General features: G+C 39.0%; 1 long non-coding RNA gene across 1 annotated transcript; it reads right to left on the minus strand.

Moving 5' to 3' along the window:
* Positions 1 to 1,205: 1,205 nt before the first annotated feature.
* On the minus strand, positions 1,206 to 13,670 carry LOC110141965 (uncharacterized). The gene is made up of 3 exons (XR_002315193.2): positions 13,487 to 13,670; positions 12,552 to 12,638; positions 1,206 to 1,556 (listed from the first exon to the last, which is right to left on the minus strand). It is a non-coding gene; the product is annotated as an uncharacterized lncRNA (long non-coding RNA).
* Positions 13,671 to 14,324: the final 654 nt, after the last annotated feature.

The following is a 14,324-nucleotide window of genomic DNA, read 5'->3' on the forward strand; positions in this document are numbered from 1 at the left end:
TTTCCGAATACATGGGTTTTTTTTAAAGTATCCTTGATATTAATCTCATATTTTGATATTAATTTCTCATTTAAATGCTTTCTTCTGTGCAGTTACCCTCAGTGGTTTTTCTGTTTTTTAACTTTATTAAAGCTTTCAATGGCTAAGTCAAAGATCTCTCTTGGTAAATGTCACATTGCACTTGAAAATATATGGGTTATTATCAAATATCTTTTGATATTTATTTCTAACAAAGTACCACAGGTATAAGAGAATAGAGTCTGTATGATTTCAGTACTTTTGATCAATGACATTTTTGCACCTTGTTTTATGTCCCTGGATATGTTTCAGTGTCTCCTGGTTTATAGTCTATGGGAACTTGAATAGAATTTATATCCTGCCTTTGTGTGAAAATTGTGTAAATCTTCATTATGTTGAATTAGTTCACAGTGCTTTTCAGGTCTACTATATGCTTCTACTTTGATATCTATTCATTTTATTAATTTTTGAAGATTTATATTGAAACTACAACTAAAAATCTTAATTTATCTACTTAAAAAATTGTAACATATATAGTGGAAATATATGTAACTTTGTTCTCTATTTTCTAAGTTTCCTATAAATGTGTTATCATATTTTCATAGTTAAAAAAACTATCTAGATTGAAGAAAAAGAATTGTGAGGTCACTCTAGATTTAAGCAGATATTTCATAGAAGTATCATATATTTAAACATTTTGAAAGCTTTTTCTACCATGTGAAGATCTATAGAAATTATCATAAACTTGTATTCAGCAATAGTTGGACCATAAAGAAAGCTGAGAGCCAAAGAATTGATGCTTTTGAACTGTGATGTGGGAGAAGACTTATGAGAGTCCCTTGGACTGCAAGGAGATCAAACCAGTCCATCCTAAAGGAAATCAGTCCTGAATATTCATTGGAAGGACTGATGCTGAAGCTGAAGTTCCAATACTTTGGCCACCTGATGTGAAGAACTGACTCATTGGAAAAGATGTTGATGCTGGTAAAGATTGAAGGCAGGAGGAGAAAGGGATGACAGAGGATGAGATGGTTGGCTGGTATCACCGACTGGATGGACACGAGTTTGAGCAAGCTCTGGGAGTTGGTGATGGACAGGGAAGCCTTGTGTGCTGCAGTCCATGGGGTTGCAAAGAGTTGGAAATAACTGAGCGACTGAACTAAACTGATTCAGCAACAGAGCAAAACTAGCTTTCAAACACATTTTCAAGTCACACAATAAAGTAGAAATTTAATAATAATTTTTGGGAATTACAGTATGGGGAAAAATATATTTTCTTTTTCATTTTTCAGGGAATATAAGGAATGAAAGCCTGAAATTATATTTTCTTAACTCCAAACTGAGCTCATCATCATTAAAAGAAATCATGATTTAACTGTTCAATGTGTCATAGCTTTAGCAGGCCCTTCACTAATTGTAGTCGTCTTAACTGGGTGTGCCAGATGTTGTCTGGATGTGTAAGCCACACAAGCATCATAACATTTTGTAGTAAAAAATTCCTGGCACCACCTCAGTCAGTCCTTTCTTGTGCAGGAGAGCTGTAGGGAGAAAATAACAGAAATGAATTTCTAAAGACTATAATTCTTGAAGATTTTCTGCTTAATGATTTTTATACCCCTTTCCCTCCACTGTTGCATAGATTACTAAAAGAAAAAAAAAATTTAACTTTAATCCTTGTAAAAAGCCACAGGAATATTATGGCTAAGCATTTCAAAGCTCTTCTATTAATGCAGGAAACTGTTAGAGTGCTTTGAACATTCACTGTTTAGTTTCCTAATTATTTCAGTTTGAAAATTTGACTGAGGTTTACTTCTGCTTTGAAAGTTCACACAAATGTTAAAGGATACAATTTGCCTCAAGATTAATGAGAGCCAGTGATGGTGTTGGATATTTCCATACTGTTTATAGGTATTTTCCAAGTGGATGATAATTTAGCAAATAGATACTTCTGTTAGGGTTAGTCTATTTAAATCTGAAAAGTCATATAGACCTGGAAATGGAGCCCTACTTTCCTTGGAGGATTAGATGTCTTTTTAACTTTTTATTTTGAAAAATTGGGGAAAAAACACCTATAGAATATTTTGTGGGTGTATCACTTGTTAGCATTGCTGTTTTTATTTTCTACTTCATTTCATATATGTGTATGTACTTATGTTCATTTTGCAAAATCATTTAAAAATAAGTTGCAAGCACCAGTCCTCTGCATTCCTAGGTATGTCAGAATTATCTCCTAAAAACTAGGATGCTTTCCTGTATATTGCAATGCCATTATTGCACCCACATTTTTAACATTAATACAATCTTATTATCTAATATGCAGTCTATACTCTAGTATACTCAATTGTGCTGATGATATTCCTCATATTCCCTTTAAAAAAAATTCAGCATCTAATCAACGGTCATATGTTTCATTCAGTTGTCTTGTCTCTTGAATCTCTTTAATTGAAAGGAGTTTCCAGGCTTTCATTTTAACAGTCTTTCATATTATTGACATTTTTGAAGAGTCACAATCAGTTGTCTTGGAGAATGTCCCTGGGTAATGATCTTTTCACACTAACCAATGCTAATTAATTAGGTAACTTTTCTGAAAAAAAAAATAAATAAATAAGCCTTTGTGCTAAGATTTTATAGCCATTTCTGATGCTGCATATCATCTACAACAGATTTGGATTAGAAGTGGATTAGTGTTATTTTCTGGAGACATTCAAGAACTTAGATGATGAGGGTAAGGAGTCACTGAATATATCCTATCTGTCCCCTTGACTCCCACATAGCTCAGTTAATCCAATAGGTCACTGTTGTAGAAATTTTCCTACAGTTACACTCTTTCTTCCAGTGTTTTCTCTACCTAAGAACCTGGTAGTTATAGAACACAGTGTTTAACTACCCTGAGCCACATTGCCCTATATTTGAACTCCAGCCCTGCCCTGTTTGAAACCCATTTCTCTTGTGATAAAAGAACAGCACTAAATGTCTTACATTCAGAAGAGGGACTGATTTTGAAAATAGCTTCATTACTGTTACTTGAATCACTGTGGTTATGAAATACTTTTGTTACTCATCCATTCTGCCACTGAGCCTGTGTCTGGTTTTCTGCTCTCATCATGCTAAGAACAAATCAACTTTTCTGTTTCACTGACATGTGAACACTGCCAGCTATAGAAACTAAATTCAGAGACATTCACCACTGGCCTCTGCCTTACTAGATAGTAAACCACTCTGAAACCAAGAAAACAAAGCATGATATAGAACTGTACTGAATGCTTCACATTATTTTTAATTTAAAAAATGGCATGGGGAAGTTTTGCAGAGAACTCTTGGGAAATATTTTTCAATATTTTTTTAAACTATGTTTTCAACTTTTATTTTCAACTAAAAGCAGAATATGTGCTTGTGATAAAATCATTCAACATACTTTTAAGTAGAAAGAAGGAAATAAAAATGGCACAGAACTTTCATATGCAGATGTAAGTAATGCTAAATTTTTGGTATATTTTTACCATCTAGTCTTTTTATATGCCATTTTTTACCTTATAGTCATTTTGTCATCATTTAAAAATACATAATTATTAACATATCATATATATACACATATATAAAGATAGTTTTTGTAGAGTTCTGTATGTATACATAAACACACATATGTACATAATTTTTATGTAGTTATAAGGACATAAAAAAAGTAAGAGGTTGAATGTTTCCTTTTGCAAACAGTGAAACAGAATTCTTCTTTTGCTTAGAGCGTTTACTTGTATTTTTAAAGTACTTTCTCCTCTCTGCAATGTATATAAATTCTTTTGAGGATTAGATAAGTTTTGTCCCTTTCTGAACCAGGGATGTCTTCTTCAGTGAATGGGAGCCACCTCTTAGAATGTAGACATTGAGAGGGACAGTTTTTTGTATTTTTAACTCACAGTTATTTCCTCCTTCCACCTGACAAGTATCAGTATAAGGGTTCTAGTTGTTTCTATTTCTCAGAAACAACGAGATTTTGAACAAGTTACAGAATCCTGTAATTCTCTATTTATTCTTCTGTAAAGTGAAGGTAATCACAATAGTTCTGTCTGGTATACATGTATATGTCTTCAGTTCAGTTCAGTTCAGTTTAGTCGCTCAGTCGTGTCCAACTCTTTGTGACCCCATGAACCACAGCACGCCAGGCCTCCCTGTCTATCACCAACTGCCAAGTCCACCCAAACCCATGTCCATTGAATTGGTGATGCCATCCAACCATCTCATCCTCTGTCATCCCCTGCTCCTCCTGCCCTCAATCTTCTCCAGCATCAGGGTCTTTTCAAATGAGTCAGCTCTTCACATCAGGTGGTAAAAGTATTGGAGCTTCAGATTCGACATGAGTCCTTCCAGTGAACACCCAGCACTGATCTTTAGGATGGACTGGTTGGATCTCCTTGCAGTCCAAGGGACTCTCAAGAGTCTTCTCCAACATTTCAAAAGCATCAATTCTTTGGTGCTCAGCTTTCTTTGTAGTCCAACTCTCACCATCCATACATGAATACTGGAAAAACCATAGCCTTGACTAGATGGACATTTGGTGACAAGGTAATGTCTCTGTTTTTTAATATGCCCTAGGTTTGTCATAACTTTCCTTCCAAGGAGTAAGCATCTTTTAATTTCTTGGCTGCAATCACCATCTGCAGTGATTTTGAAGCCCCCAAAATTAAGTCAGCCACAGTTTCCACTGTTTCCCCATCTATTTCCCATGAAGTGATGGGACCAGATGCCATGATCTTAGTTTTCTGAATGTTGAGCTTTAAGCCAACTTTTTCACTCTCCTCTTTCACTTTCATCAAGAGGTTCTTTAGTTCTTCACTTTCTGCCACAAGGGTGATGTCATTTGCATATCTGAGGTTATTGATATTTCTCCTGTCAATATTGATTCCAGCCTGTGCTTCCTCCAGCCTAGCATTTCTCATGATGTATTCTGCATGTAAGTTAAATAAGCAGGGTGACAATATACAGCCTTGACATACTCCTTTTCCTATTTGGAACCAGTCTGTTGTTCCATGTCCAGTTCTAACTGTTGCTTCCTGACTTGAATACAGGTTTCTCAAGAGGCAGGTCAGGTGGTCTGGTATTTCCATTTCTTTCAGAATTTTCCACAGTTTATTGTGATCCACACAGTCAAAGGCTTTGGCATGGTCAATAAAGCAGAAAGATGTTTTTCTGGAACTCTCTTGATTTCTCAATGATCCATCAAATGTTGGTTTGATCTCTGGTTCCTCTGCCTTTTCTAAAACCAACTTAAACATCTGGAAGTTCACGGTTCAGGTATTGCTGAAGCCTGGCTTGGAGAATTTTGAGCATTACTTTCCTAGTGTGTGAGATGAGTGCAATTGTGCAGTAGTTTGAGCATTCTTTAGGATTGCCTTTCTTTGGGATTGGAATGAAAAACTGACCTTTTCCAGTCCGGATGAGATGGTTAGATGGCATCACCAACTCAAAGGACATGAGTTTGGGTAAACTCCGTTAGTTGGTGATGGACAGGGAGGCCTGGCATGCTGAGGTTCATGGGTTCGCAAAGAGTCGGACACGACCGAGAGACTGAACTGAACTGAACACGTGTGTGATAGGGCATTAGAGAAAAGGTAGTGGCTATACCTGAGACAACAAAGGCTGATGGCAAAGTGAAAAGAGAGGGGACCCAGAAAGTGAGGCTGAGCGAAAGTTAGAACAGAATTTATTTCTCTATGTGTTGGGTTGGAGCATGCAGTCCTGCAAGGCCTGCGCTTGTCTAGCTTCAAGGCTGGAGGAGGAGGCTGGAACCAGGTGACAGAGACATCAATGGTTTGAAGGACAAGGGGAGCTTACCTGTTGAAAACGAGGTCCTGCAGCAACAATCCCTCCCCCCACCCTGTGTCAGCAGACACGGCAGCGGTGTTTGCTCCTGGGGAGGAGAGATTACCAGCTACGGGGAAACTGACATCAGGTTGACTGGTTGGTTACCAGGGAAACTAATGGAGGGGCACAGCCCTCATCACTCCTTTGATAAGGACAGTCACTAGCTAGATCAGGGAGAAGTATGTAGGCAGGTCTGTCATGTGAGTAGGGTTTTGGTGAAGCTGGCACTGGTTGAGCAGAGGGTGGACAGAGAGCAAGAGAACAGCTATCTTGAGTGGCCTAACCATACACAGAGTTTTAAAATTACATGAGAAAGGATGTATATTGATTTCCTATTACTGCTGTAACAAATTACCACAAACTTATTGGCTTAAAACAACACAAATTTGCTATCTTAACAGTTCTGGAGGTCAGAAATCTGATAAGAGACTTCATACCCCCTTGGGACAATCCAGGAAAATCTCCCCATTTCAAGATCCTTAACCTTAATCACATCTGTGAGTCCCCTTTGCCATGTAAGATGACATAACTATAGACTTGATATTTAGAGCATGGACACCTTTGGGGATCAGTATTGTGCCTACTTTTGAAAAAGAACACCATTCATTTAAGGTTGCTGTTAAAATTAAGTGAGATAAATGAATGAAAGTGCCTAAAATTGTGCCTGGCAGAAAGGAGAAGCTGGATAAACGTAGTTAACACTGCAAACAATTCAATAACCAGGAACTGGGAAGGTGTAGCTGAAGATTAGCAGCACTAAAGAGAACTAGAAATGAGTATCTGCTTTCAAAGGATGCTTCTTGTATATCTTTTTTTCTGCTGTGATATAAATCATCTAGGCATAGTAATCAGGAGCTGTCACATTTGGGATACCAAAAGGTGGAAGCTTGGCTGGAGTGAAAAATTGGGGGCTAAAGGAAAGCACAGACCCTGATATCCAGGAGACTTCTGGAATTCATAAACCTTTCAGAATGATTTTAGAGGCATGCACTTTCATAACACTTTACAATTGAGAAAACAGGCTCAGAGAGCTTAAGTAACAGGCTCAAGGTCACACAGCTAGCTCAGGGTAAGCAGGGTCTCAACCTAAGCCATTTGTTTTGAAATCTGAAGTTTTAGCTTTTGAACTCTTCTACTCCATATTTTGAAAATGACATTTAAAATGTAGCCTTTTTTTTTTTTTTTACAAAGGTGACTTTTTTTTTTCAATATCCTTTGGAATTATTTTTTGAAGAACTGGAAGTTTAAATCACTCTGCTAAGAAAACCTATCCCATGGGTTAGCATGTGGCCATCTCTAAACTAGCTCTCTGAAAACAGGGAAGACATTTATTTAAGATGCAAAAATCCATTTTCTCACTTTGGAATCTTAGAATGTTTAATAGATGACTATTGCATTTTAGAAAAGCTTGTCTGAGTCTTCGCTAGATGTCTGACACTAATTCTTCAACAATTAGCAAGAATGTAGATCGTGTGAAAAACCTGTTTTTTTAACCATTAAAAGATTTTAACCTGGTTAAAGTCTTCCTATGAATAATTGGGAAAAAAGTAAAATTTTACTAATTCTTCCTGTGCTAAAATAAGAACTCAATATATTTTTCCAGGAGGTTGTTGAAACTAAGACCAGTTGTTGACCACTAAGAGGTAGAAAACTGAGCCATCTAGTTATTAAACATTAGACCTTTCATCAAAGGAAATATACTGCGTTAGGATTTCTCCAGAGACAGAATCAATAAACTATCTTATGGAGCTTCCTAGGTGGGTCGAGTGGTAAAGAATCCACTTGCCAATGCAGGAGAAGTAAGGGATGAGGGTTCGATCCCTGGGTCAGGGAGATCCCCTGGAGGAGGGCATGGCAACCCACTCCAGTGTTCTTGCCTGGAGAATCCCAGGGACAGAGGAGCCTGGAGGGCTACAGTCCATGGGGTCACAAAGAGTCAGACATGACTGAAGTGACTTAGCACGCATGCACAGATATACATCTTACATGAGGAGATTTAATATATAACAGGGAAGAGCAAAATCTGACTCTGTATTGGATCTTTTTGTTGCTTTTGTTATTAATATTACAATTACTAAAAGGATACTGTCTATAGCTATAAGCATGTATAATGATCTGCCTCAAGAAGCCCTGCCCCTCTGCCTGAATGTTAAAGTGCCTTTGTTCCGCTCACAGAGGAGACATTGTGACCCTGCCTACCTGTGAATGGCTGCAAAAAAAGAAGAAATTAACACATCCCCTTTCCGATGCTAACTAAGCTGGAGATACTTTGCAAAACTTATGGTCTTTTTACTTTATATCCTTACCTCCTTTCCATCTCTGTTCTATAAAAGAAACTGGCATCCAGACCCTCTGTATCTTTTAGCCATAGAAGACTCCTCAGAGTTCCCTTGGACAGCAAGGAGATCAAACCAGTCAATCCTAAAGGAAATCAACCCTGAATATTCATTGGAAGGACTGATGCTGAAGTTGAAGCTCCAATACTTTGGCCACCAGATGTGAAAAGCCGACTCATTGGAAAAGACCCAGATGCTGGAAAAGATTGAAGGCAGGAGGAGAAGGGGTCAACAGAGGACAAAATGGTTGGATGGCATCACTAACTCAGTGGACATGAGTTTGAGCAAACTCTGGGAGATGGTGATGGAAAGGGAAGCCTGCCGTGCTGCAGTCCATGGAGTTGCAAAGACTCCGACACAACTGAGCAACTGAACAGCAAGAACAATCCAGACCCTAAGATGGTGCTCTAGGACATTAGTCTGCCATCTTCTCGGATGTCCAGCTTTCCAAATAAAGTCTCTATTCCTTGGCTCAACACCTTGTCTCCTGACACTTGGCCAGTCATGCAGTGAGCAGACCCGAACTTGGACTTAATAACAATTATAGGAATTCGCTCATGTAATTGTGAAGGCTGAGAAGTCTCACCATCTGCTGTCAGCAAGATAGAGAACAGAAAGCCAGCGGTGTACTCAGCCTGAGAACCAGGAACCCTGCTGACTGAGATGTCCCAGTTCAAGCAGAGGTAGCAAATGAGTCTGTCCTCTGCCTTTTTGTTCTACTCAGGCCCTCAGAGGACTAGGTCATGTGAGGGCCATTGACTTCATTCAGTCTACAGATGCAAATGCTAACCCAGAAGTGTTTTTCCCAGTTTTACCACATCCCCTAGTCAAGTTGACACATACAATTAACCTATACAAATATACCCTTTTACTTCATCGTGAACAAGCCCCAAAGCCCTTATCTGTTCATCCTAACTGTGGAGTGTCCTTTGGTATCTGATCACTTCTCAGGTACCACTGCAGGTACCATATTGATCCAAACCACCTTCATGTCTCTCTAGATCTCTGTTCCAACTTCTGATGTCTCCCAGCTTCCACCTGTGCTCTTTGCAGCCTATTTGCACACTGTAGCAAGGGTGTTCGTGATCTCACTGAGGTGGTGACATGGAGATCTTAATTCCCTGCCCAGGAATTGAACCTGGGTAGCTTGGATGAAAGCCAGGAATCCTAACCACCAGACCAGCAAGAACTAGAGGCTAGAAGTTATTTTTTCCCTAGATCTTTGCCCCTAGTGAAAAATGCATTTCTCACAGAGGCAAAACTGTAAATGCAGGTACATAGTTCATAGCATAACAGCAAATGAGAGCACACAGGAAAAGTTTGTTTTGTTAAGACAGAAGCAAGGCAGAGACGCACACCCAGAAAGAAAGGGTGTGTGCGTCCCCTCAGTGATGAAGAAAAAGAAAGAAAGTGAAGTCACTCAGTCGTGTCCAATTCTTTGTGACCCTATGGACTCTAGTCTGCCTGGCTCCTCTGTCCATGGGATTTCCCAGGCAAGAATGCTGGAGTGGGTTGCCATTTCCTTCTCCAGGGGATCTTCCCAGCCCCCAGCGAGGAAGAGTACAGTAAAGAAGTGTTTAAATCATTTATATAGGTCAGTTCTTCTGGGTCTTTACCTTTAACCAATTAATTTGGTTTCTTTTTCCACAACTGACCTGCCTAGGACCCTCCCCAACAGGAGTGTGGGGCATTTTTCCAAGGTGGATTTTAGCCCAGAGGCCTATGGGATCATGTATTAGCATCACATATCATGGGGTGGTGCCCCCCTCCTTTTGACCACCAAGCAGTCTTTCTGCACATGTGAAATGTCTCCTTTGCCCCAAGGATGCAAGGTGTGTGACCTCCCTCCTCTTTTAACAGGGCTTAGTCCCACTCTGTCTCTGCCATAAAAATGCCCAATATCTGATTATTTACCCTATTGCTGTTTTCTGAAAGATATGTATTTATCTCTTTGACTGAGGTAGGTCTTAGTTGTGGCATATGGGATCTTCTCTGCATCATGCAGTGTCTTTCATTGTGGCTCCACAGCATGTGGCAATCTTAGTTCCCTGACCAGGGATCGAACCCACATCCCCTACAATGCTAGGTGGATTCTTAACCACTGGACCACCAAGGAAGTTCCTCTTGCTGGCTTTTATATTTAAGTGTAGATCTCAAAATACAAACAGGAATCCAGTTATAAAGATGTAGTCCTGGAGTCCATTTGTCTCTTGCCTCAGGAAAGGTAAACAAGAGGCTGGTAATGAATGGATGGCCTGGAGCTCATCTTCTTCTCACTCCAGGAGGAGTGAATAGGAGGCCAGAAGTAAACTATCTATCTTCTACTTCATCTCTAATCAAATAAAGGCCTACATGGTCTCCCTAAGATGATGTCTTGCCAATGTCTCAAGCCCTGATTCCGGGCTACTCCTCTGAGCTCATTACGTACTATTTCATACTAGCTCACTCTGAACTCCAGCTCAAACATGCCGATACGCTTCGGCATCATGGATTTTTCACTTGTTTTTTCTTCCTGGATCACTTTGCACTCTTCGCTTTCTGCTCCTCGTCCCTTCCTATATGTTGACACATTAGCAAAGCCTTCCCTGACCACCCGGTATAAAATCACACTTGCCCATTCCTTGTATTTCCCTATCTTCTTAACGTGTTTTCCCCCTTCATAATACTAATGTTCTATTTACTTACACATTTATTTGGTTACTGTCTGTCACCCCCTGCCCCAACCCCACACACCCTTGAAGAACATCTCTATGAATAGGGCTGGGACTTAGTTTTTTGTTTTCTGCTGTACACCTAGCACCTAGAATGGAGCTTGGCATTTGGTAGGTTTGTTTAAAAGGAATGTTATTTTGTCCCCAAAAAACAATGAACATTTATGGTAGAGAATGTAAAAATACAGAAAGATACAAAGAAAGAATATGCACCCTCACAAAAGATATCTATTATTAACATTTTCTTGAATTCCTTCCAGAGTTTTCTAAAAATATATTTTTTTCTTTCTGAGAAATCAAGATTATTCTTTATTTAAATCCAGCCTTTTAATAAACTGTATTGTGATCATTTTTACATTATGCATGGTTTTTTGTTTGTTATTTTCCCTACTAAATTATACAATTTTTGTATAATTTTGTTCTATTTTGTGTTTTCCAATTGTTCATATAACTATCAAATAATAATTGTATATGTGCATTTATAGCTAAAGGACATGCCGTGATAGATGCCACATGAAGAAATCTGAAATAGACATTCTACTCATATGACAATAAATACTTGAAGTATTAAAAAGAAGTCCATGGTGGCCAACATAATTTCCTAAGGGGATAATTTTCTAGATGAAGGTTACCGTGTTGTCATGTCAATATTTCAGGTGCCAAGGTTGCTGAATTTGTGCTAGGACACTTTAAAACTGCTTTATATGCAGTCTATGGATTGTTGAAATAGCAGCTTGCTTTCGGTTACCTAGAAAAATGTATGTCATTAAAATACTCTTTATATGCAACCCTGGGAACATGCCCCATGCATAATGTATTCATAGAAAGTTCATTTTATTTACCGTTTGTCACAGTATATGGTATAAGGAAGCACAGTTCTGATGTGCTTCAATTGAGTTATGCTTATCTTTTTGACAGAATAGGGAAATATATTTGTAAAAATGAATAAACACACCTTGAACTGCCTACCTTTTTAGGAGGTAGAGACTAACACATTAACAATATTCTGTTATTAAACCATCTATGGCAATAGACATTTTGGACATTTAATAGCTGCTTGTTTTCTAAATTGGGTGCCTGAAATAGTTTATGTCAAAATTTGATGGCAATGACTTGAAAAAGCAGTAAACGCCGAGAAAAAACATTTTCCAGAGTTACAGTTTCATAACTGAACGGAAATGAAAAAACTCTGTTGTTACCGTTTCTGGCATTTAATCCTTTGATGTTTAATTCAATGTAATTCAAAGATTAGTTTTTATAACTGACTGCTATGGCAAATTCTCTGTTTCACATAATGATAGAGTGCTTATTTTTGTAGGACAAAATGTACCAGTGCAGTATTTGAGCAGTTTTTTAAATAGCAATATTGACAAACATCCAGTCAAATAAATTTTCTTCCTCAACAAATTCATTAATTTATAAATCAATATCTTTTATGCAGCGTAGACTACTAAACTGAGATCAGAGAGGAGATGGAAGTACTTTAAATACTTTAAGATGAATATCGGTGTCCATCTATTAGACACTTTGAGGTCTAACAAGGTCTAAATTTTAGTGTATTACATGTAAGGACTATTTATTATCCTTTTCAATTCTTGGGCCATTAAGTAATTACCATACCACTTACCTCCCATGTTGATATTCTGAAAATACATGCTCCTGGCTATCTGGGACTCCAGAAGAGTAAAACATGTGGACCAGTGGAAATCCATTACTATTACAAGAAAAAGAAGATGGAAAGAAAAAACTAAAGTGCAAAGCTCTAAGCACATGTCCTTTCCACAGGGCCTAGGTACAGAGATCAGTACCAGGTGAAACTGGCAGGGGTTGGTTAGGCAGGTTGACCCTTCCACTATATCTCTTCCCACTGCTGGTTCTGGCGTCTGTAATTCATGATGAGGCCACAGGTCCGTTGAGGAACCTGAGGTATCAGACATGCAGATGAAATTTCCAGTTATACATATTGACTGCGTAAGTGGGAAAAGGTTAGAAAGATAGGCTACCATCTGATATTCATCAGAAATCTTAAACCTCAACGCCCAAAGTACAAAACACAGCAGGTTTAGGAGCAGCAGATTTTTCAGGGGCACCTCACGTTTCACCAGGTCTCGTTCTTACTGCTCTGGAGTCTGGATGGATCCTGACAGAAATGCCAGATTTTATCAAAGGTAGCTAGAGACAGCACTGAATACTCCCAGAGTCTCAGAGATTCCAGTTGTATTAAGCCAAATAAAAATAAAAAACAAGTACAACTTCCTTTATCGAATATTTGTTTTTGAAGTACCGTCTCTACCAAACACTATTCCTTTTCCAGATAAGGAAACTGAAAATTAGATCAAGTACATTATTCATCATATCATGCTAGTAAACGGCCAAGCTAGAATTTGAATACATCTCTCTAATCTCAAAGCCAGTATATATTATATTTTATTATTTTCTAATTCTGACATTCAGTTTTCCTCCATCAGGGCAACATATTCGAATACCAGTAAAAATTTCTAGGCGGGAATTTGTTTCTCGACTAAGCAAGTCAGGCATTAGTGACCCAGAAGACATCTTCACCTAGCTTCAAATAACTGAGGCCCATCTCTCTATGTTCCAGTATTTCAGCCTCGGCGCCGCCGGATGCTGGTTGGTGTCCGCAAGTAGATTTCCTCACAGCCCTGGAGCTGTTTCCTTCCGCGACCCCCAGAGGGCAGCGTGCATTAACGATCCCCCTGAGCCCTCTAGTGGGCAGTTAGAAGCGCTAACCTTGCCTCGGGGGATCTATGTTCCCAGGAACATTCTCAAAGCTCCGCGGGTGTTGCCCAGGGAAGAAAGGCTGTGTGACACCACCTGGAGTCGCCCTCATACTTCCCTTGGGTGCCTCCTGGGGTGTGTCCACAAACACTGCCCCAACTCAAGATGACTTCTCAAACCTGCCAAGTGTGCACTTTCGGATGCTACAGGGTAGAGTCTATCACTAAATTTCAGGAAGAATCCAATACAGGTATCTAGACGATGTGGCAGCCAGTCCAAAATTTATTTTCTTATGTCCGTCAAAATGCACAGGGTAGTTTATTTAAATTGATTCCCAGAAGCAGCTCTGAACATCGACTTCCCCAAGGTAAATATTCGAACAGCTATAGTGACACCCTTCGATTACATAGGGTGGTATAATTATGATTTCTGGGATATCTTGGGGGTGTATTTATGGTGTATATTTAAAATAACATTGGCAAGCCTTATCTAATGTAGGAATGTAAAATTTCCCTTGATTTTAATATAATCATGATGACCTAGTACAGTAATTTCCTTATTATTAAGTTAATGGCTTCCATGGTGGCTCAGCGGTAAAGAATCCGCCGGCCAAATGCAGGAGACACAGGAGACATGGGTTCGATCCCTGGGTCGGGAAGAT

This window comes from Odocoileus virginianus, chromosome 24 (assembly GCF_023699985.2).
Source record: "Odocoileus virginianus isolate 20LAN1187 ecotype Illinois chromosome 24, Ovbor_1.2, whole genome shotgun sequence".
Lineage (NCBI taxonomy): Eukaryota > Metazoa > Chordata > Mammalia > Artiodactyla > Cervidae > Odocoileus > Odocoileus virginianus.